Source organism: Vicugna pacos, chromosome 3 (assembly GCF_048564905.1).
Source record: "Vicugna pacos chromosome 3, VicPac4, whole genome shotgun sequence".
NCBI lineage: Eukaryota > Metazoa > Chordata > Mammalia > Artiodactyla > Camelidae > Vicugna > Vicugna pacos.
The window spans coordinates 51,051,060-51,075,460 of NC_132989.1; the positions used below are offsets into that span (position 1 = coordinate 51,051,060).

Sequence of the window (24,401 nt, forward strand, 5' to 3'; positions counted from 1 at the left end):
GTGCCAATGTTCTGGAAAGGCGGCAGTGAAGAAATAAAAAGTATGACAAATCTCTTTTCTTAAAGCCATGTTCTGGGTGAGGGATAACAACTTATGCAAAATAATGTGAGGAAGTAAGGAAGGGAAGGGGGAAAGGAGGGAGAGTGTTAAATGCAGGCACACTTGGAAGCAGCTAGCCTGAAGGTTCTAAGCAGAACCACTGATGAGTGGAACTCATACATCTCCTTTGAATTCTGTCTCAGTGGTCCATGTTGAAGAAATATCTCTGGGTCTGGGAGCAGAAGAGCAGGGCAGGTGACAATCCAAGATGCCCTCTGAGACTCAGTGAATGCTTTGTAACACGTTTACTTGCTGGCTTAGGAGTTTAATACGGCAAGAAAATTTCAGGTTTAACTTCCAATGAGATAAAACAGTTTTCTGCCAAGGAGGCCCTGTAAAGGTCTCACTATGGGCTCCTGCCTTCATCTGGGATATGTGCTCACATTGAGTACTCCTAGGACCACTGGTAGAAGAACTTTCCATTTTAGGGAAAGAAAAATGGAAAGTAGAGGAGACATTTTATCCCACATTGTCCCCTCCCTCTGGGCTTTGACAGTGTGCCCAGTCTTCAGCAGTGAGAGTCAGATCTGGTTATTTTCCTGCAGTCTTTGATTAATGAGCAGGACCATTCATCCCATTCACAACCATGTTAGTGACTTTCTCAAGGGCTCTCAACTGGAGAAGTCAGCAGATGGCTGGGAAATACCCACCTGCTGTTTACAATCAGTATGAGGCCTGTTAAGCTGGTTCTTCCAGGAATCTCATGTGGACTGGACGAGAGTAGCCACCATGCTGCTTTATGTACATTTTCAAAATCCTTTTTTTGCGTTTAGTTCAAGTATCAAATGGTTGAATGGCTTAGGTGAAATATTTTGCAATTCTCTCTGAGACAAAAATGGTTGGACCCTTACATGAAGACAGAAAAATTGTATGACATGTTTAGTTTTGACAGCATGAACATGAGACTTAGTACATCTGCTAAATCATGGAAGTTAATCCATCTATCAATCATAATCTGAATTAAGAATTGAATAGTGAAGAAAGTACTTAGATTCTTTTCTTGGGTGTATCATTTATTTATCACCAGTGTGATTCTGGGTTTTCCAATGAACTACTCTGAATTATAGTTCCCTTTAACCTGCAAAAGGGGGATTAAAAACAGCAAGCCAGCATACGTCATTAGGTATTGTAACAACCTGAAAAGACTACATAAATGAAAGAGTTTACAAATATAAACATGTTACAAATGTGAAGACAGACTTTCCCATAAGGGGTATGCACAGATCACCTATGATGTTCCTGACACAGCTCTAGGTTTTTGGAAGATACAGAATAGATAAAATGCCCTCAACATTTGTAGGGTGCAGGAAATTGAGAGGAGCACAAGACAGTACCTAACAAAGACCTAATGGGCCACTGCAAAAGAAGTGCCATCAGAGTTTAGAAATGAATGAGATGATCAAGGGTCAATGTACAGACTGACAACATTATGGAAGAGGTAGGCATTGAATGGCACTTTGGAAAAGAGAAATGGATGAATTGAGAGGATTGATGTTAAAAGAAGCTGAAAAAGACTTAGCCCTTCCCCCAAAATGTCCTTTGCTTAGTATGTTCACTGTCAAATTCCTTATTTAAGTTAACCCCTTTCTAAACCCTAGGAACTCTTTTCTGATCCTCCCAAATGGAACTGATCACTCTCTCCCCTAGTGGTTCCTGTCCTTGAAAAATATACATTTACAGTATTTAAAGTATCTCATTGTGACAAAACAATAGTGTGAGTACCATTTTAAAAATGAGACAGACCTAGGCTCTCAACTCAGTTCTACTGCTTACTGGCTCTCTGACTTGGAGCAAATCATTTACAATTTATCATTTGAGCAAAGCCTCAAATGTTTCATCTGTAAGTTGGAAATGATAATAACAACATAAAGTTATTCTGAGCATTAAGTAAGAAATGGTGTCTCAATGAGTCTTACATGTATCGAACACTTCAAAAATGATGTCCATGGTTAACCCTATTGACCTGTTGCCCTCGTTGGATGGTATGGAACTCTCGTTATGCTTTTCTTTAGATACGAGCACTGAGCATAGGGCCAGGCACAGAATAGGTACCTGATAAATATCTGAACCAAATTGAGCATTCAAGATTGGGAAGGCATTTTAGGAAATGTCAGCAGCAGAGATGCAGAAATAGAAGTAGAGATAATCCATGTGAATGGTAGTGCAAGTGGGAGTGGGAAGGGAGAGATAATGAAGAAAGATAATGAAATGAAATAATTCCTCTTATCTGATCAGAGGAAAGGTTTATATAGGAGAGTAAATTATTCCAGATGGATTAGTAGGGCACAGGTAGAGGAGGACAAGGAGTTTGGGATTTGATGTAGGGCAATAGAGAATCAGTTTTTTTTTTGAGGAAGAGTGATGTGATGAAAAATGATGAATAGATTAAGACTTTCATGGTCCAATAAGCAAATTATTTTTTTAGGATATATAACTGACCATTTATGACTATAATTTGCTGCCTTCTTACTTGATTATGAGGAACAAGTCAATTTTTTCTCTTCTTTCCAAGTTTTTAAAGAAAAACCTATTTTTCATACTAGATATGGTTGTGTGGTGAGGCTCCTTTCGATTAGTGGAAGTACTCCCTTCTGAAGACATTGAAGGGTGTCTTAACGATAATGATTAATGACTTTAAAACACCCATAAATCTTTGAGGAATGAACAAACCACTATTAGAACCATCTGTTGCCCTTGTTCTTTGCATGGAGCTTCTATGAAAGTCACTAGGAGTTCAGTAGAATGATGAAGGGAAGCATATGGCCCTAGATCTGAACTAAATTAATAACAGTATGAAAACACAGTTAAATAGTGATAATCCCCCTTGTTATCCAGCTTTTTTTCTTCAGACAACCTTGTGGTGTATATACAGTTAAGCACCGAAAAGACACTTGTTAAACAGGGACAGCCGACGTGTGAGGAGAAACCGAGTGGTATATCTTTTGAGACAAGCTGAAGAGGTAGTGATCTGGGGCTTCCTTGCTCAGGACTGCCATGGAGTCATTTAGAGATCAGAAAAGAGCCTAAACCTGACTATGCTTTAGGCACTCCATCTGGCTCTGTCCCACACTGTTGCCATAGTCACCCATCTCCTAGCAACAGCGAACAGCATTTTCATGTCTCTAAAGTGACAAAGCATGTGAGTGAAATATATAAATGTAATCACAATAGGCTAATAATCTGCGAGGTTATCTCATGGTCAGTGTTCACTGCGAAGATCTATATGAATCTTTGGTTGCGTGATCCTCTCTCCTGATGGGTTTTGATAAGAAAATGCCTTGGTTCAAGTTGGGGCAGCCCAAGAGCTTGCTATTGAATATAAAAACTACAGATATCATTACACAGAACATGATAAAGGGGAACTTTATATTTAAGAGTGGAAAAACACTACAATCAGTTTGAATAACCTGACAATCATTATTTAGAAATCTGGGAAGAAGGGACTGGGGGTGGAAAAACCCTGGTCTTGAGTCTGGGAAGAAGGAATATTCCATCCTAATGCATTCAGGCTCAAACAATCCATTAACAGCCTTTGCAATGAGCGATGAGTCTCAATTGAGGTCACTAATCAGAAGCAGTAAAGAAGCCTAAATAAAGATAAAAGGAAAAGATATGAGTCATGTGTCTTTGAGGCAAAGTGAAAAACAAACTATGTGACCGTTCTTAGAGGATCTTTAGTTGTTTATTTCTAAATGTTTGTACCACATTTCAAATAATCATTATTTAAATATTCTGCCAAAAGAAATCCATTGAGATACCAGCCTTGTTTTTTTTTTTAATCAGAGCCTTGAATCCTAATAAACCTTGCTATTATATTGACCCATGTGCATAAAATGACAACCAGAAGAGCTTGGATATCCAAAGAGATGTTAGTAACAAAGAAATCAATGCCAATTTTCACCTTTAAATGCCACTTTGCATATTATTACTAGTTCAATCAGTTATATTCCCAATACCCACTTCTCCTTTAGAAATGAGAATACATATGCCTTTCCTAATTTTGTATCAGAACCTATGCACTTGGTAAATGTCAATGAAAGATGCACACTATGAGAAGTAGACTCAGGAATGTCACTGAGAGATTTCACTTGAGGGGAAGTACAGCATGGAAACAATGTTGTCTCCAAGATGAAATAAATAATCCCCACACCTAGGCAGGCCATTATAATGTGTTTACACATTACACACAGAGCCAAGTTTAGCTGTGCTAACTGCTTTGTGAAAAGAAAATCCTCCTGAAATTAAATAATCAAAGAAGATAGGTGAGTGCTGATTTTGTGAAATAAACAGTGATTGAGGAAAGAAGAAAAACCAGCAGGACTCAGCATGAAGCAAATTAATTCATGTTGGAGATTTACTCTCCTGAAGAAATTAAATTGCCCACTTCCTAATCAGTACAGTTCTTGGCATGCCGTTTTTTTCTTCCTAAATTTGTTTCATGTTACAGCTCCTTAATTTTTCTTTCCACTATTTTCAAAATTACAGCTTGAAGCTCCAAATCTCTGCATAGTTCTTTGAAGTTTGGCACTCAGTTTATTGACCATTTATTTGTTTTGGAAAATAATATTTTCCCCAATCATCTCATTTGTTTATTTCATTTACCCCTGCTGCTGAGGAGAGCATAAGGAGACACCATAGCCACTGTGTCTCTTCTGCATTATATTGATTTAATGACTCAAGGGATAAGTATGTTTTCTTTATACTAATATGGAATCACTAAAGGAAAACTGTATCTTAGTGTCCATTCACAATATATGGCAGCGCAATGTAAATACAGATTGCTGGATTCTTTGCCTTTTCTTCTCATCCCGTAGCAAAAAAAAAAAAGCACAAACTGTTGTTCTTCCAGTTAATTCTGCACACAGAGAAAGATGTCAACACACATTAAAACTGAAATCACATTTGAGAAGACACGCAGAACTTTGCAAATGCCATTGCTGTTTGTAGAGCTTTGAGCTGGAGGGGATATCATATGTTTTTCAATCTGTTTTTTTTTTACTCTTCTGCTATCTTAAAATAAACCACATAATTCTTGTTCTTGGCTTTAGAATGTGAGTTATGCCATCAGTCTGTTGTAATTCATTTGCTAAAATATTCCAGTAATGAATGTCTCTTCCTTCCTGTAATAACCATTGTGGTGTCACTTTTGCCTAATGGAAGACTAAGTAGAAAAGGACAGCTCTGTGGCACAGGCCCTGGATGATAATCAAGGCTTGTAAGGTATCATTTGAATCCTATCTCCCTCATAGGCACAGTTGGCTGGTGGGAAGATTCCACTGCCACCACCTGTATACCGACTTTGATTTCAAATGGTGAGACCAGATTTCTAAAAGTAAGGTATTGGAACATTGCCCTACCTTAGAGTTGAAGCCAGTATTACACTTTGCTCTCTAACTTATGTACGTGAAAGTTTGTGTGTGTGTGTGATGAATAAATGTCCAGGCAGTCTTCTTCTGCCTAACATATCTGAGTTTGACTGGTTTGCATAAAGGGGTGGTTATGGTATTGATACATCTGGGGCATTCATTATAGCTTCTTCTAACCATCAGAAGACCAAAGGGCTGCCCTGAATGTCTAAACAGCTGAGTTACTGCCAGATGTTCAAATTACTAAAGGCAAGGGAGACGCTCTTTTTGGCACTTGGTAGAAATTGTGACTATTGTTGTTGCTGTGGTTTGAAGATGTTTTAATGCTGTAAAAGACCATCCTCCTGAAATGGGATGGTTGATGGGAGACATCCCCTGAGGAAAGAGTGAAGAGTGGTGACATAAAAAATGTAAATCAGAAAGGACTTAGCCACTGGTCTTTGGAATTCCAGTTCCTTCTATTCTGAAAATAATCTCACACTGGAAATACAGCTTGAAATAAGGTCAAATAGAATACAAGCTTCAAAAGAAGAAGAGATAGAAATTTTCCAGGGCTGTATGTATGTCTGATGAGATAATGTGTCCATCTATGATCGATGGACCCTAACGAAACCACACTAGATACTGACTAGAACAAATGGTGAAGGATAGAATGAGCCTCAAAAACTAATTTAGCTAGCATAAAGTTAGGAGCTATAACAAATAAGCTAAATTTCAGTGTTTAATGATAGAAGTATATTTCTCCTTCTCATAATGGTCCACTGCAGGTGTTTCAGGTAGGCAAGGTTCTTTCCTCCACGTAATGATTTGGAAGTGCAGGCTCCTTCCATCTCATGGCTTTACCATCAGTAAGGACCTCAGCGTTCTCTGATTCAGCTAGTGAAAGGAGATTTAAAAAATAATTATGGAGGATTATGGAGAAGGTGCACTTACTTCTTATGTTCCTTGGCCCAGAAGTCATACTCACTGCTTCTGTTCACACCCCATTGGCAAGAAGTAGTTACACAGCCTTATCAAGATGCAAAAAGGAATGAGAAATATTGCCCAGAAAATAACCCAAGACTACGCAAAGGGAAGCTTCAATTTGGTGGATAGCCAGCTGGCAACTCTGTTTCAGGATAGTTGGAAAGAGAAGGATGCTTTGGATCTCAAATGGGAAAGTGCTTTATTACAAACGTATGAAGGGTTAGGACAAGGGCAACAATGCAAGTATGTCATGTAGGCAGACAGAATAAATTCAGGTTTCATCCTGGAAGAAATAGAATGAGTCAGATTCTAGAAAAGACGAGGGATTCCAGAAGAATTTTCATCCAATACAAAATTTACTAAAGCAAGTTGCTGTATCAAGCATTACCAGAAAAGTTTCAGGATTGGGGTTTGGGGGACATGTACACATGTAAGTGTACGAGACAGGAATTTGTGACCTTTTGGAGGGTAATCTAGAAAGGGAAAGGGGTCTGGTTTCAAATGGTGTCTGGCTTGGAGCACTTGATGCTGCTTCCCTCATATTTCCACTAAGTATTATTAGAGACCTGATGAAGGCATAACTTGCTACTGAAAGCTAAGATTATCAGAAAACCCGGTGTCAAAATCCGAGATATGTTCTTAGCAAATATGAAGAAGGTAGAACTGGACTGAGAAAAAAGAGCTAATTGCACACTTATCCTGGCCTCTGACCACCTAAAAATTGTTCAGGTACCCCTCTGATGTGTGGATTCTGCTTTTAAAGGCAGTTTGAATGCTTGTCCCTGCTTTTTCTTTCTATTCAGAGAGAAGAATTAAGAGTGCACATTAGAAGCTGGTTGATAAAAAAAAAAGTGGAGCATAAAGAGAAATAGCTTTGGCAGCTATCCATACTGGATGCTGGCACGGAATGTGGTAGGAAATCCCACTTTGGTACAGAAAATCTGCATTATAGAAGTGCCTGTGAGGCACTGGGATTGAGTTAAAGCTGTGCATGTCAAAATGCTCTCCTACTGTAGATCTGAGAAGGGAATGCAGTCAGTATCTGTGGCCTCCTTGCAGGCAGGCAATGACCTCAAATAAACGTCTCTTTGTTAAAAGATGAGGAGGAATAGTGTGGGGAAAGAGAGGTTTACTGTAGAATTGCTGGGTCATGGGCTAAGCTTATGTGGACACACTCAGCTTTAGTAAACTTTGCCAAGCAGTTTCCAGAAGGCCTTGTACTCTCACCAGCAGTGTATAAGATTACAGTTGCTTTGTATTCTTGTCATCTTTGGTATTTCTGTCTTTTTCACTTTAGCCATTCTGTAGGATGCATAGTGGTATCTCACTGTAGTTTCAATTTGCTTGTCCCTGATGGGAAGTAGAGCATGTCTGATGAATTAATAGGGCAATCCCTAAGAGACAAAGGAGCCAGCTAAGGGAATATCTCATCCAGGGGTAAGTTCAAAATACTTAACAACCAGTAAGACACAGCATTGAAGTGATGAAGTGAGGTCCTGCAAATCCTGAGTGTGCCACATGCTAACCCTTAGTTTCTGAATTATTGCCAGGTTTAAGTGGTTCTGGAGGAGGTTGGGGAGCTGGGAGAAGGCCCTCCACTCAGGGTCACACAACAGCAGCTATTTGCTACCCATGAAGATCATTTCAGTATTTAATCAACTACGTGACCAAAATGATGCGTACTTGCTGAGTATCAGCCATATCTTATCGTAAGGGAAGAGAGAATCTGACTCACAAACTAATAAAACAGAGGGTGAAGGGAGTACAAGGTAGGGAGATTTGGGGCAAAATTGACAGATAATAAACAAAACCAGAAATATTTTACCAAAACTTTTTAAGATATTGAAGAATAAGGATCATAACTTCTACATATTCTCTATAGAAGGCAAAACCGAAAGGAGACAATCTACTCCAAATTTTGTTTTGACATCTTAGGATCCATTACTTCAGGTTCCAGAAGGAAATGTTGGTGCTCAGTGAATAGTAGGATCAGAACAGAAAAAAATTCATGTACACTCTGCTACAGCTCAACAGATTTGTTCTCAAGCACACATGTGAAACTCCTCATAACTTTTCAGAAGTAATTAGAGGTAGACTTAATCAGATGGCTGGAGAACCCTCATAAGCAGGTCAAGGAGACAGCTAGAGCTACATTTATTTTATTTACTTATTTTTAACAGTGTAGCTTAAAAAACCCATAATATAAAACTTACTATTTTGACTATTAAAATTTTTTTATTTCACTTTTTAAAATTGAAGTATAGTTGATTTACAATGTTGGGTTAGTTTCTGGTGTACAGTATCGTGATTCAGTTATATATTATTTTTCATACTCTTTTTCATTATAGGTTATTACAAGCTATTGAATATAGTTCCCTGTGGTATACAGTAGGACCTTGTTTATTTTGTACATAATAGTATGTACTGCTAATTCCAAACTCCTAATTTCCCCTTTGGTAACCATAAGTTTGTTTTCTATGTCTGTGAGTCTATTTCTGTTTTGTAAATAAGTTTATTTGTGTCATTTTTTAGATTCTACATATAAGTGATACTATATGATATTTGTCTTTTCCTGTCTGACTCACTTCATTTAGCATGGTAATCTCTAGATCCGTCCATATTGCTGCAAATGGCATTATTTCATTCTTTTTTACAGTTGAGTAGTATTCCATTGTGTATATATAACACATCTTCTTTGTCCAGTCATCTGTCAATGGACATTTAGATTGCTTTCATGTCTTGGCTATTGTAAACAGTGCTGCTGTAAACATTGGGGCACATGTATGTTTTTGAATTAGAACTTTCTCCAGATGTATACCCAGGAGTGGGATTACTGAATCACATGGTAACTCTATTTTTAGGTTTTTAAGGAATCTCCATACTGTTTTCCATTGGCTGCACCAAATTACATTCCTACCAACAGTGTGGGAGGGTTCCCTTTTCTCCACACCCTCTCCAGCATTTATTGTTTGTGGGTTTTTGAATGATGGCCATTCTGACTGCTGTTAGGTGATATCTCATTGTAGTTTTGATTTGTATTTCTCTGATAATTAGTGATATTGAGTATCTTCATGTGCCTACTGGCCATCTGTATGTCTTCACTGGAGAAATGTCTGTTTAGGTCTTCTGCCCATTTTTGGATTGGGTTTTTTGTTTTTTTGTTATTAAGCTGTATGTTCTGTTTATATATTCTGGAAGTTAAGCCTTGTCAGTTGCATCATTTGCAGATATTTTGTCCCAGTCCATCAGTTGTCTTTTTGTTTTATTTATGGTTTCCTTTGCTGTGCAAAAGCTTTTAAGTTTGATTAGGTCTCATTTGTTTATTTTTGCTTTTATTTCTATTTCCTTGGGAGACTGACGTAAGAAAATATTGGTACGATTTATGTCAGAGAATGTTTTGCCTATGTTCTCTTCTAGGAGTTTTATGGTATTGTGTCTTATATTTAAGTCTTTAAGCCATTTTGAGTTTTTGTGTATGGTGTGATGCGTTGATTTATATGCAACTGTCCAGCTTTCCCAACACCACCTGTCAAAGAGACTGTCTTTTCTTGCCTCCTTTGTTGAAGATTAATTGACCATAGGACTGTGGGTTTATTTCTGGGCTCTCCATTCTGTTCCTTTGATCTTTATGTCTGTTTTTGTGCCAGTACCACACTGTTTTGATTACTGTAGCTTTGTAGTATTATCTGAAGTCTAGGAGGATTATGCCTCCAGCTTTGTTCTTTTTCCTCAATATTGCTTTGGCAATTTTGGGTCTTTTCTGATTCTATATAAACTGTAAGATTATTTCTTCTAATTCTGTGAAAACTGTCCTGGGTAATTTGATAGGGATCACATTAAATCTGTGGACTGCTTTGATAGTATGACCATTTTAACAATATTAGTTCTTCTAATACAAGAACATGGGATATTCTTCCATTTCTTTATATCACCTTCAGTTTCCTTTATCAATATTTTATAGTTTTCAGCGCATAAGTCTTTTACCTCTTCTGTCAGGTTTATTCCTAAGTATTCTTTTTTGATGGGATTTTAAAAGACATTTTTTTTAAACTTTCCTTTTCTGATATTTCACTGTTAGTGTAAAGAAATGTAACTGATTTCTGTATGTTAATCTTGTATCCTGCTACCTTGCTGAGTTCGCTTGTCAGTTCTAGTAGTTTTTGTGTGGAGTCTTTAGGGTTTTCTATATATAGTATCATGTAATCTGCATATAATGACAGTTTTACCTCTTCCCTTTCAGTTTGTATCCCTTTGATTTCTTTTTCTTGTCTGATTGCTGTGGCTGTAACTTCAATATTACATTGAACGGAAGTGGTGAGAGTGGGCATCCTTGTCTTGTTCCAGCTTTTAGTGAGAAGGCTTTCAGCTTTTCGCCATTGAGTACCATTTTAATCATTTTTAAGTGTACAATTCAGTGTCACTAAGCACATTCATATTGTTGTGCAGCCATCACAACAGTCCATCTCAAGAACTTTTACTCTTCCCAAATTGAAACTGACTGCCATATCTTTAAGTTTTCAGAACTTTTAGAATTTTGTCATTGGGATAAAGGTTTGTGTAACTATACCCTGAAGTAAGGGTGGCCTGAGCCTGCCTTCCCAAAAGTCAGCAGACCAGGTAAATGAGGCCTATGGAGTTGTTTCACTCAGTGGCAGAATCAGGTTTTGTGCAGTCTGAAACTTGATTTGGTCAGAACCCATGTAAGAAAGAGAATATAAGATTAAAAATAAAAAACTAGGTATGAAAATGAACATTTATTTAGAATGATGAATCACAATGAATTACAATAAAAAAAAACAGCTAATGAATATCACAGATTTTCCTTTTGGTTTACTATTTTGGCTTCTACTTGGATAATTTCTCCTTGATGCATTTTCTAACGCTCCCCTTTGGGAAACAATAGGGAAACCAGGAAGCATATTATGACATTAAGAGAATGGTGGTATAGGTAGGATCCCGCATTACTACTTTATTGCTGTGTAGCCTCAGGCCTCAACTTCCTCATTTGTAAAGTGAGATAACACTACTGGCCCCATAGTGTTGTTGTGAGGATTAAAAACAATATTGCATGTTAAGTGTTTAGCACTGTCACTGGCATGTGTTAGGCATTCAATAGGTACTAATGAAATATAAACAGAAAGAATGAGTTCAGGACAAATCCTTCTCATGTTGCCACATCTTTGGTTTTTTTCTGTCAGCCAATGTTGTGACTGAATTTTTCAACTTTTGGTGAAAGTATTCCTTTAAGCATGATTGTGGTTCAGAGTGGTAAAAGCTTGTGTTATGCTCAATAATAATATTTTATTACCAAAATCTTGCACAATTTGTAGACTGCCTTGTTATCAGAGGCTGTCAGTGGTGATGGAGTGAGTGTGTGCATATGAAATTATGCTATACCTGAGGACAAGATTGGGATAATTTCCCTGCCTTGGATTTTGATTAAGTTTGAATCACAAATAGATATAACATTCAGTGGCATTATTGTGCCTGGCTCCCTTTTAATACTCACTGGTCCCCAGGTGTAGGAAGCACTGCTCCGAGGACTTTAGCTCCTCAACTCAGACACTGCATTTAAGCAAAGACTAGAGAAGAGACAAGTGACTTTAAAAATAAAAGCAAACTGTTAGCATTTTATAAATGATATAAAAGCAGAGCAAAAAATATATGAGAAAAATCCCTTTCCTCTAATTTTTTTAAAATAAAATATTCTACAACATAGAAAATCTTTTCAGTGTGCTTTTAATACATGGAATATGTCAAATGTTGAGGGTGCAATTTTAAAGAGGTTTTCTGTCTATTATCTATCTATCTATCTATCTATCTATCTATCTATCTATCTATCTATCTATCTATGTATCTATCTATCAATCAAATGGGACCTTCTCACAGTAGGATTATTAATTATATCTAGGTGGGACCATGTCACTAGCATCTGCAGAGTGTTTGGTATTGATAGTATTTGAGCCAAGCTTATGCTTTGGGAGTTTTTGCACAGTTAATCTGTAACTTTGCTTTATGATTATAGTATTCCTGTGACAGCTACAGGGGAGGGGTGGTACATACATAGTTACTGCTTGCCCTACCATCTCTGTCCCCACCCCAGCAACTCTGCAGTATTAGTTGTTAAGGTAAGAATTACTCCATTTGGAATATTGCATAAAATGTTGCAGTCTGTCTAAAATCATGACTTGATTTTCTGGCAAAATGTGAGGACAACCTGGCTACAACTTCTATTACTCCTTTGGTGGCCAGGATTGATTCAATCGATTTTAGTTTGGGAAACTCTTCCTAAATTTACCCAGTCTAGAATTTCTTTAAGGTGTGGGTTTCAAAGACCATGAAAATAAAATTAATTTTTCCTACATAATGGCTTTTTAGAAACAGATCTTTGTGTAGAGAGGAACATAAAGAACATAAACTGATAAGGAAATTTTCTTTAATTGTTGTTTTTTAATTGACCACGCCCCTTCTCTCATTGCCTTGGCAAAGCTGGGTAAAGCTGGCTCATTAGCTCTATATCTCCTTGCAGAAGCTTGTCAGTCAAGTCCATGTTGTCAGCTCCCAGGCAGGACTCCCTGCCAGGCACAACACAGTTCCATTTATCCTTAGTGCAGCAGGTCTATGGTATTCCGCTGTGGGCACTTCAGTGACTGATGATGGACTGACAGCAAATGCCTGGCATGGTAGAAGTGAGGCAGGCACTTATAGAACCTGGGCTTAAGGGAGGAGGGATGTTTTGGGAAAATAGCCACCTCATGGGGAATCTTTCAAGTGAGTCTTACAGCAGGTTCATTGACTCATTGATTCATTCATTCATCCACTTATTCACTAAATAAATATTTCCCACGTGCTTCCTATGTGTCAACATATTGACAAGTATTACGTGGGAACACTCACCCTTTTGTGGCTTCATTCTAAATTGAGAACCCAAGTTTCTTGTAACACTGTTCAAAATTAAAATTTATGACCCCTCTCCAAAATCTACTCATGGATTTAAATTTGGAATTCAGTTTGAAGGATTAACCTTCCAGCTATATTTCCACTTTCTCTCTGTCTTGATTTTCTTCTTCCAACTAATACTTATGGTCATGAATCCCAACTCCACATTCTCATATTTGAAATACGCTGGAGATGAATTTTGTGTGTGTGAGGAGAGGTCTTTAAAAATGATGACTGGTAAGTCAGAAAAGTCAAATTAAGTTTGTTTTTAACACAGTTGAAAGACTTAGAAATCATTAGGGGAGATTTCTGTCCTCAGATTGCTAGGTAAGTACAGAATGTGTCTTGGGTATGGGTGAGGTAATTTCTCTAGAAGATCAGGGCATTGTTCTGTGCACTGTAGCATTTAGATCTATGATATGCTTCAGTAAGCTGAAATTATAAATAAAATTGTTGTAGGGAACCAAATACTTGCCAACTGGAATCAGATGATCACGTTGGTTTGAAGAATGGATAAATCGAAAAAAGAATTAGAATGGTTTTGGGCTTATACTTGCTGTCTGAAACATTCCCCAACTCTTTGAGCTTGCTTCTAACCACCCGCTAACCCGCGCCCCCCCCCCACATTCCCATGCTTCTTCATGAATTCTAGTCTCACTGTCTTCCTGAAAGAGGGTAGCACATGATGTTTATCTAACTGTAGCATTATGTATGAATAACAGCTTTCAATGAGACATCTGTTTTGCTATAGGTCTTTTGAGGGGCTTAGAGATTACAAGTCACCAGGCAAATGCTACTGAATTTATTGAATGTGTGGAGATGAGAGATCTTTGAGATATTGGCAAGACACTTACCATAACTTGTGTAGGTCCCCAGACTCATGTGTGAATGAACTTCACTGAATGAGAGAGAAGGCTTAAACTAAAATGAGGCCTGGCATTTAAGTGAAACTGGCCTCAAATACGAATAGGAGATGGTGGAGATTGTGGCAAACCAGAGCAGTGCATTTCAAACAATCTGTTTGGATTCAACAGACATATGATTAGTTGGCCAAATTGCTATAAAAGTTTCAAAAAGCCGAGGCCTAATTTCTGTGGTTAACTTGTTGCAGACCATGAACAGTTCATGCACTGACACCAGTTTGTGGATAAAACTTAGAGCAAGCTAAGGATGTTAAAATTCAGAAATTTAAAAAGATATGTACAAACCAGATAAAATCTACCTTCATACAAAATCTGACCTATAGCCTTCAGCTGTGACCTCTAGATTAAATAATGACTGGGTAATTTTTAATTTTTATGTTTCATAATTTTGTCAGTTTTTCCTGTACTGTGTAAACCTGGTCTAAGTCACTTAATGTTTAATTCCCCTAATGACCTGTATTCAACACTTCTTGCCTTTCCAGACTAATCTTGTATTTTTTGATAATTCATTTAACTTCTCATGTTAAGTTTCCCTATCCTGTAAAATCTGAAATTACAGTGACATAATTTTCTGGCTTACTGGCATTTATTTATTTAGGCATTCATGTAAATATTTCTCCAGAAAAATCTCTTCATAACTTCTTAAGTTTAATATGGTGGATAGAACTGTACCTTTACTATGATTTTAAGTCATCGTTTTGAACATAATCTAGTAATGTCCTCAGGGGCTGGTATGGAAGGCTGGTTGTCAGTTATCTTTCCAGAAAATGGCCTCAGACTGTTTCTTTTATGTCAGCTAATGAGTTTGGATTTTTTAATCTTAGAGGCAGTAAAAGCCATGGCAAGGTTTTAAGCAGGACTAAGAAAATCAGATTTACATTTTAGAAAAGGTCATTATGGCAACTATTTGAAGCAATTTTAGAGTTTTGGGATTTTAGGGGTTGAGATAAGAGATAAGATACTGTAAAATAAAACATTGAGATACTTAGACCAAGATATACAATGTATATATGTATACAATGTGTATGGTCCAAGAATAACAGATAAAATAGAAAATTTTTACTTATAAAAACCTGAATCCATTTAGTATTAATACAGTTGCATTCACTATATTCAACTTAAGAAATCAAGTTAGAAAATTTACTCGTCCCGGTCTGCTTTCAAGTGTTAAGAGACGGAGACATCTACCTGAAAAGTTAAACAGTGTTTTAGTAAAGCACAGGATGAGTTTAGAGTGGCATTAGAATCTTGGACTTGGTTGCAGTAAACTAGGCAATATCTAAAGAGGTGACTAAGGCACTGGTAGAGGAGATGGAGAGGGGAGAATGGATTTGAGGGTTCAAGAATCATTAAAGAGGTAGAGTCCATTGGATTCAGTTTTCAATTGGATGTGAGAAATGAAGGAGAGAGAAATACCAAGAATACCCTCTGTCTTGAGCAATTAGGTATATGATATTACTCATTAGTAAGATGAGGACTAGAAGAGGAGGAACAGATGGGAGGGGGATAGAGAAGATGAAGTATTAATTCAGGATATGATGAGTTGGAGGTAACTGTTGGACACTGAAGTAAGGATGTCCTAGAGGTAGTAAGATACTTAGGCTGAGAACTCAGGAAAGAAAGCCAAACTGGGACGTAATTCTAGGTGTCATTAGCTTTCAGGTGATGGTGCAGCCATAAATTTAGATGAGATCACTTATCTTATGAATAAATATTGTATGAGAAAAGTAGAAAGCAAAGAATGCAACCCTGAGAAACACAGACAATACTCTTGTTCAGGAAAGTCATGTAGGATAGTAGAGTTAGCTCAGTTGGACCCTAGCTTTCCCCCTACTAGCTTGGGTGAGTTACTTATCCTCTCAGTCTTGGTTCCTTATCTATAAAATGATGGTAAATGATGTCTACTCCTAGGATGGTTAAAATAGTTATCAGGATAATTAGAAATAATGTAATATTCCTTGGCCAGTGCTGGGATATGTAGCTATCATCTGCATCTTCTTCATCACTACCGTTATTACTAGTCAAGTTCATCAGAACTAGGTGACAAGACAGCCTCTGAGTGAAAACAAAGATGTGGACCTGAAGAAACTCATAGGTTTTGATGTTTCAACATTAGAGTATCCATTTAGGACAATCAGAAAAGCTTTTTTGCTAATTACTAATTTCCAACTACTTTAGGATAGTTAAAATTACTGGAAATATATTATTATAACACTTCCATCTACATTCTTCACATAGGTGTCATAAAAATAGAGTGTAATTAGGCAAAAAGACTAAAAATTTACTACAGATTGTCATAGGACAAGTATCTCTAGCAAAGACAGGGAAATATTATCTCTATATATAATAAAAATGAACATATGATACAAAAAATTCTTTACCTTCTTTTTCTTGGCAAGTGTGATAGATGCTCCCCCTTCACCACAAATATTCCTTTACTCCTATATTTACCATGTCAGTTAATAAATATTAATCCGTCATTCTCCTAGGCATATAGAAGAGAAAAATTAGAGTTATCCTAGCATGGGTAGTGAAGAGAAAGAAAAAAGCTTTTGAAGAATTTGAAAACAGTGTTCTGAACGAAACCATGACATTGTTCTTGGTCATGACATTTGTGGACCTTGTGAATTTACGTTGAGCACATAAGCCACAGCTCAGTTTTCTAGTTGACACCATTCTCCTCCCCTACCTTCACCTTTTGGGCAGTCTTTGACTTTATGAGCCCTCACACTGTGTCTCTAGGAAGATAAAATTAGGCAAAATTTGCAGTTTCTTTTGTTATATTAAGACAAAGTCTAGTGGACGTACTGTTATGGAATTCACTGAAATGAAAAGCTCCAGGACAAATGACAAGGCTTATCAATCAAAGAAGTATATCCAGTTTGATGCACAGAGTTTAGGATGTTTCTCTATAAGGCACCAGCTTTGTATTAAAGCCTAATAAAGTCACATTTCACAAACTAGCTGCTGTGGTAACCTGACAGTTTGAAGGCAAGCAATATTTGTGCAAGGTCAGCATATTCTGGGGATACATAGGCATTTCCTCAGAGGACAAGCCATTCAATTTCACTTGAAGAGGAAGGAAGGCTTACGAATGTCTTAGCACTTTAGTAATCCAACTTGAGTGGATTAAGTCATGCAAACTTGCTCATTACTAAAAAATATCTGAAGAGCTTGTTGAAGGTTCCATGATAAGCCACAAATTTGGTTAGGAAGTAAGACCTTCAGGAGGATTCATTGAATTGGGGTTACTCTGCTTGAAACACGAAAGGCTAATGAGAAATTTAATAAATCTCTCTCTCTATTTTCATTGTTTTTACAAGTTAAAAGAGTAATATATGCTTATACTAAAAAATTCAAGAGGTAAAGAAATGTATATGCACAGAGGGAAGGATCTCTGTCATCCCCCAGCAACAACCACCAATAGTATATTCATATTCTCTCACACCTTCCCCATGCATGTATCAATATATTAATAATGCTCTTAGTTATAATAATACTCAAATCCAAAGCTACTCAGATTGGTGAGGAGGAGGGGAAGGGAGAAAGGAAAGGTGTTACAATCACTCCAGAGCTAGAGACAAATAAAAGACTTGATGAACATTTCTCTCTATGACCAAAGACATTGGATTGCAGTGAGGAAGAAAAGCTGCGTCTCTAAGAATACGGAGAATGCAGATTCCCTCCCTATTCCCTACATTCCCATACTTCTGTGTGGAGGGAAAGGGTAGAGTTCACACCAGTGAGTAGATCCCAAGTTACATTACAGATTGGTTCCTGCAGTATACACTTGGTTGGCTAACTCCATACACGTTCCCAACTCCATTTCCATTGTCTACTTCCCAAAGGCTAGAAACCCACACTTGAAAGTCGGCTGATGGAAAAGTTAAGTGCAGTTTATATAAACCACTTACCCTCTTCTTCCCACCTTGAACACAGCATGATATGAAACTGTAGTGGCATCTTGATATCGTGAGGTAACAAGCTAGTTGGAGACCAACACACTTGAGACAACTAGAAGACGGCAAGAGTCTGGTCCCCTGACTGCATGTCTGAGCAGCATTGACAAGGACGCTGCCACATGACTGTAGATGCCTGGATGGTGGGAAATAACCCCAATTTGTTTAAGCCACTGTCAATTAGGACGTTTGTTACTGGTAGCTGAAAGCATTCCTAACTGATATAATGTCAAAGCCTTTTCTAGTCTGCCTGAACAATACTGGGGGATCGATTCCTCATGTCAGTATCTTTAGAAATTGAAATTAAGTTTCTCATAGACTTAAGAAACAAATCAAATAAAATCTATGGTTCCTATGAGAGACCCGTCAGGGAGTGATGCCAGTTCTTTTCTTGGATGTCTTGCTCTCTCAGGGACACATACCATACTGTCTTAGGGCTATATAAGAACACTTATCAGAGGTGCATGGGCCAGTGTTTGCGTAGGGAGCCAGAACAGCACCAGCTCTGGAGTCAGAAAGTGCTAGGTTGGACCTGGCACCCACAACTGCTATTTCTAACAAAAGTATGTGTCTAATGAACGTGAAATGGAAGCAGTTTTGGCTTTTGTCCATATCATGAATAACTATAGCATTGTAGTTAAAAATGCAGACTAAGAAGTTAAAACTGCCTGGGTTTTTGCTCTGTCAGTTCCCAGCTATGAGTCCTTGGGTGAACCAACCCCTGTGTGCTCATTTCCTCACATGCAAATTGAGCAGAGTAACAGTACCTACTTCACAGGATTTTCACAAGGGTTAAATGAACTAGTACATTTAAATTCCTTAGAAAAATCCCTAATCCTCTAAGTGGTGAGTCTACAGTTAAGGTTGCTTAGCATGGTAACTGTCACATGAAAAACGCCCAATGATATGAGCTATTATTCTATTAAACTCCTTCTCCCCAAATTTTCCATATAGTATTTTTAGAGGCCATAAATAAAAAAAATTAAAAATTATGCCAAGGATATTTTATTGGAGTGCTCTCTTCTTGCATTTTTGCATTAAGCTCAGTTAATACTTTGGTAGATTATTGTTCCTGCACTGCCTTCATATAATCTATGTCCTTTTAAAAGATATCTACAGAACAGTTTAGTGGGTACTCTGGACAACATTCTACTTAAAGACAATTCAGCCTGAACTGGTTTTAGTATTGCCTCCTTGCCCAAGGGCTTAGCCACAGGCACTCTGAGGTCAGCCAGTAAACAGGACACCCATACAATTTATTATCCAAGCTGGGAGATTTCTGACACAGGAAGGGAGTGCTAATAATAAAGGACCAGGACAATAAGAATAAATCTGGTAAATGACTCCCTCCTTTCAGGTACAGTTGTTTCAGGGAATCTCCATGAGCTCTGCCCACCCATACCATTACAGACCTTTCCATTAGCTTCCAGTTTTTGAATAACAGATGCATTTTGCCTGGGTTCAGAGAGCCTCAGAACAGGGGGCCATTTGGAAGGAAGAAGCTGAAATTTCTCACACTGCACCACAAGGAATGTCCTTCCTGGGAAAAAGCATAACAAACTAGCTATATATATATATAGGTATATATATATAGTAACATTTTAATTTGCTTTGTAAACTTTTCAAGTATTTTCTAGCTTGACGCTTGTGAGGTTCTCTTGAACTTGTCTGTCATTTAGTTTGGGCTGGTATAAAAAATACCACAAGGTGGATGGCTTAAACAACAAACATTAGTTCTCACAGTTCTGGAGGCTGGGAAGTCCAAGACCAAGGTAAATCCTGTGTCTGGTGGTCTGGTGAGAACTGTCTTCCTGGTTTGCAAAAGACCATCTTCTTGTGCTCATTATATCCTTACACTGTGAGGAAAGAGAGAGAGAGAGAGAGAGAACGAACTCTCTTGTGTATCTTTTTAATAAAGGCACTAATCTCATTCATGAGGGCTCCATCCTCATGACCCAATCACATTCCAAAACTTTAGAGGCTAGAATTTCAACATACAAATTTCGGGGATATGGAAGCATTCAACACAACGCACTGGCCTTATTTACTTCTTAATTATTTTGTGCAGAAACACCTTGTTCCAGCCAAAAAATTTTTATTGTTATGCAAACATATTGCCTGCATTTCTATCTCTAACTTGGTATACACCTAGTCTCTGTATGTAATACCCTGTCTCATATGAGAAGGTGTTATCATAAACTTACATACATATATAAAACAATTACAGAAATAATACATTGCCACTATGTCATCATAATCATATGACATGGAAACATAAAGACCCCTTCAAAGTACCAAATTAGAATAAGAATGTTTCATCTCCCATATTAACTCAACTCTATTATATAATTTCCTAAGCTTTCTTAGAAATGAGATTTATGATTCTGCAACTATAAACAGGTGGGTCTTTTCTTCTTCCTCCTTATAAAGATTACACTTCTGACATTATTGATGTAGTCCTTTTGTTGGAATTTATCACCTGGAAGGCAAAAATAAAGATTAAACTACATGATTTGTGGTTACTATTGAAATAATGAGTAGGCAGGGATAAAAAAATCATTAGTGTGATTCCTCTCCAGTAAGAGTATCTGGCATGACTTTATATATATATATATATATATACATGTGGTGAGACTCTCCTCACCTCTTATCCCCTTATTTTTGGCCTCACATCCAGTCATATCAAACTGAAAACTGACCTACAATGGGCAGGAGATCTCTCTTGACTGTGTAGCCTCACAGTGATTAAACTGCAGTAAACAGTAGTATTTAATAATTTGTTTAGTTTGGAGGGTGATTTGAAAATATGAAAAGGTTTTACCGTCTTCTTAGTCTCTAGTTACCAGGATAAGCTAAGAACCCCTAATTAAAAATGCTTTTTACAGAATACTTACATTACCAAAATACTAAGTGTAAAATTTCTTCCAGACCTCCATCTAATGATTTAGTTACTAGTAATTTATCTAGTCAGGTTTCTAGGATTAAACCCTTGTCATTAACTGTGTTCCATTTCAAGTTTGCTCAAAATTTTTATTATGATTGGGTGTTGGATTTTAGAAAACATTTTTTATCCATCTACTGAGATGACCACATGGTTTTCCCTCTTTAACTTGTTAATGTGTTGTTATAATACGAGGTTTTCTAATTTCAACCGTCCTTGCATTCATAGAGTAAATATCGTTTAGTCACAAGTATTATGTTGTTGTCATCAGTTTGCTAATATTTCTGTATCCAGGTTTATAAATGAGATTATCCTGTAATTTTTGTTCCTTGTACTGTCCTTAGCTGGGTTTTTAATTAATCATTGACTCTTCTCTAGGCATTTGCAATGGTTTAATATCATAAATAGCCAGATTAGGCCTACAACTTTATCTTCTAACTATACAGCATTTCAGAAACTATCCTTAGAATTAGAATTTGAAGTGTTATAGGGGATAAGTACAACTCATGATTATACTGCTATTAATTAATAAGGAAGAATAAAAAGAGCCCCCAAATCTAAAAGAATTAAAAATTTTAAAAACCTGAGGCCTCTGTTTCTCACTCTGACACTTATTGATTAACTGTGTGGTTGTGGATATAACAGGAGAATTTTATGATGAGTTACGCATTTAAAAAACTGATTTTGTCGTAAGTGTAGAAGACAGACCGACAAGGAAGAGATGAAAGCAGATTGACGAGAAGACTATTGTAATAGTCTTAGCAGCAATAAGACCCCACAGTGATATCACAGTGGTGGAGATGAAGAGACAGTGCAGATGCAGATCTTCTGGCCATGGTTAGTCTTCATAATCTACCCCTTACTTCTACTGGAATTTAGACATAGATCCAAATGGTAATTTTGTCAGTTACTAGTGTTTTTAAAATTTTATGCTGTACATAATTCAGTATCATTAAACATTGCTTTACTTACACAATATAGATATAACAGTGTCTGTCTCATTTAAGTCATTGTAAAGTTAAATGGGAAATTCTAGATAAAGTTCTTATTTTAATACTGGAAACATAGCATATTCTTAATAAATAAAATGGTAATTATTTAAAATTATGATAAACTATTCAGATCCTGAGTGTATTTTAGCCAAGATGTAAAGGGAAGTGAGAGGGGAGGCAGAAACTTCAGATTCTAATCCAGCTATGGCACTAGATGATGATTTATCTTGGGAAAATTGATCTTCAGTTTTTGAATTTATAAAATTAAAGGTTTGTATGGCATAGATGGGCCTCAACTGTAAGAGAGCAGGTACTGCCAGTGAGTCACAGTCGTTGTCTAGGTGGGAGCCATACTTTTTAAAGTAATCAGTGAATGATTACTGTTTCTTAATGTCTGTGATCTGCCATCTCTTTTCATTTCTTTTTCTCACAGATCATCTGGCTTTAATTGAGCTGTTAGTCATAACCTTGCGTTGTGTCAGTTAATCATGTTTCTTTCTTGTACCTGCATAAACTTTTCAGATGTTCTTCATTTTGTCTGTCCTAATGAACTAGGGTAATCCATGGTGTATCAGAAATTCCTCCATCACTCTGTGAAAGAGGCTAAACTGATGACTTCACGGAGGGCATCCTAGGAGTGCAGATGAAGATGGTAACAATCTGTAGAGCCATGCCAACAGACTGGCAACTCCTGGCCTTTAGTTGCTCAGGGCTCTGTTGTCTTGACTTCTTGTGGTTAAAAAAAGAAAAACCAGTTACGTTGGTTCCTTGGCTTCTTACTACCTCTTCCTTGTTCTTTTGGTATTTCTTAACTCCAATAAACAACTGGTTGAATTTATAATATGAAAGGATAAGTTATGCTGGAAAAGTTAATTCCTAAATTCTTTCCAAACATAAGGATTTTATTCTAAAATCATCCAAAAAAGCTAATTCTAGAATTAAAATAGGATGATGTTTGATGTTTGAGAATTTATCCTTTCCTCCTTCATAAAAAGAAAATATAATGTTTATTCAAGGGCAGAAATAAAGTTGTGTTTCTCAATATAAAAGATATCTCCGAGATTTGAAAGCTAAGATTAAAGAGGTTATGATTTTTTTCAAAGTGGGAATAGTTATTACAAACACATGGTTTATAGGAAAACAGTTCTTAGAAAGATTAAATGTTCACTTTTGCAAAAATGAAAAGACAAAGTTTAGATGAAGACTTGGTTGATCTTCCAAGTGCTAAGAAACATCACTTTATCATTCTTTTAAGAAATTTGGTGATATTCTTACAGGGAACTAGGCACAAACAGTTTATAACTTAGGTCTGAGAGTCAGGTATTATACGATATACATATTATGATTGAGTTATGAGTGTCTGCTATGTCTCTGCTTGCCTCAATTAAACACCTCACTAAACCTGCTGGCAGAGCTGAGCCAGTTCATCAGCAGACTCTTGCTCTCATGAGTAATCCCAGCAAATGGCACTCTGCTTACCCTCAAGAAGTGAGAGAAGCCCAGGAGGGTGTGTGTGTGCTGTGTGCTCCCCATTTGAAGTGTGGCATGTGAGGGTTAGCAGCTTTGGGGTAAGCTGGGTCAAGAGCATGCAGTATCTACTCAAACACTCACTTAGACAAGAACAAAACACAGGGGAAGTATGTAGAACAGGAAGCAGGGTGAGCTTTTGCTGCAGTGATCAACAAAACATATTACTAGATGTTTCTGGCAGGAGAATATTAAACTTCCCAGACCCCTAAGCACTTAGCCAATTGATATCAGTTTATGACACTGATGGTAATTTTAGTGGAGTGACATGATAAGTTAGGCAGACCAGCAATTCATTTCTCAATTCATTTCCCTTGGACCACTGCAGAGCCCTACATGGTTATAATTTTCTCTTCACACTTACCATGGCCCAGGGTTGAACAGCCCTCTCACTTTCATTTTCTTCAGTATCAACCATCCAAACGTTAACACTCTGGTAATGGAAAGAGAATGGTTCTTAAGAATTACAAAGTTATGAAATTTCATCTGCTGAATACAGGATAAGTAGATACAAGTATTTGAATACTACTAAGGTCTATAAAGCACAGAAATTATGGATAGTATTTTTACTGTTGCTGTGTTTAAGAAAAAATTAGTTTCCATGATAATCATCCAGTATAATACTAATATGTAATAGTGTATTGAATATGATATAATGTGTGGCATATGTTTTAATTATTTATTCATTT

General features: G+C 37.1%; 1 long non-coding RNA gene across 1 annotated transcript in view; it reads left to right on the forward strand.

Moving 5' to 3' along the window:
• The window catches only part of LOC140695608 (uncharacterized), a 159,811-nt gene that overhangs the window by 35,968 nt on the left and 99,442 nt on the right, over window positions 1–24,401 (forward strand). The window lies entirely within an intron of this gene.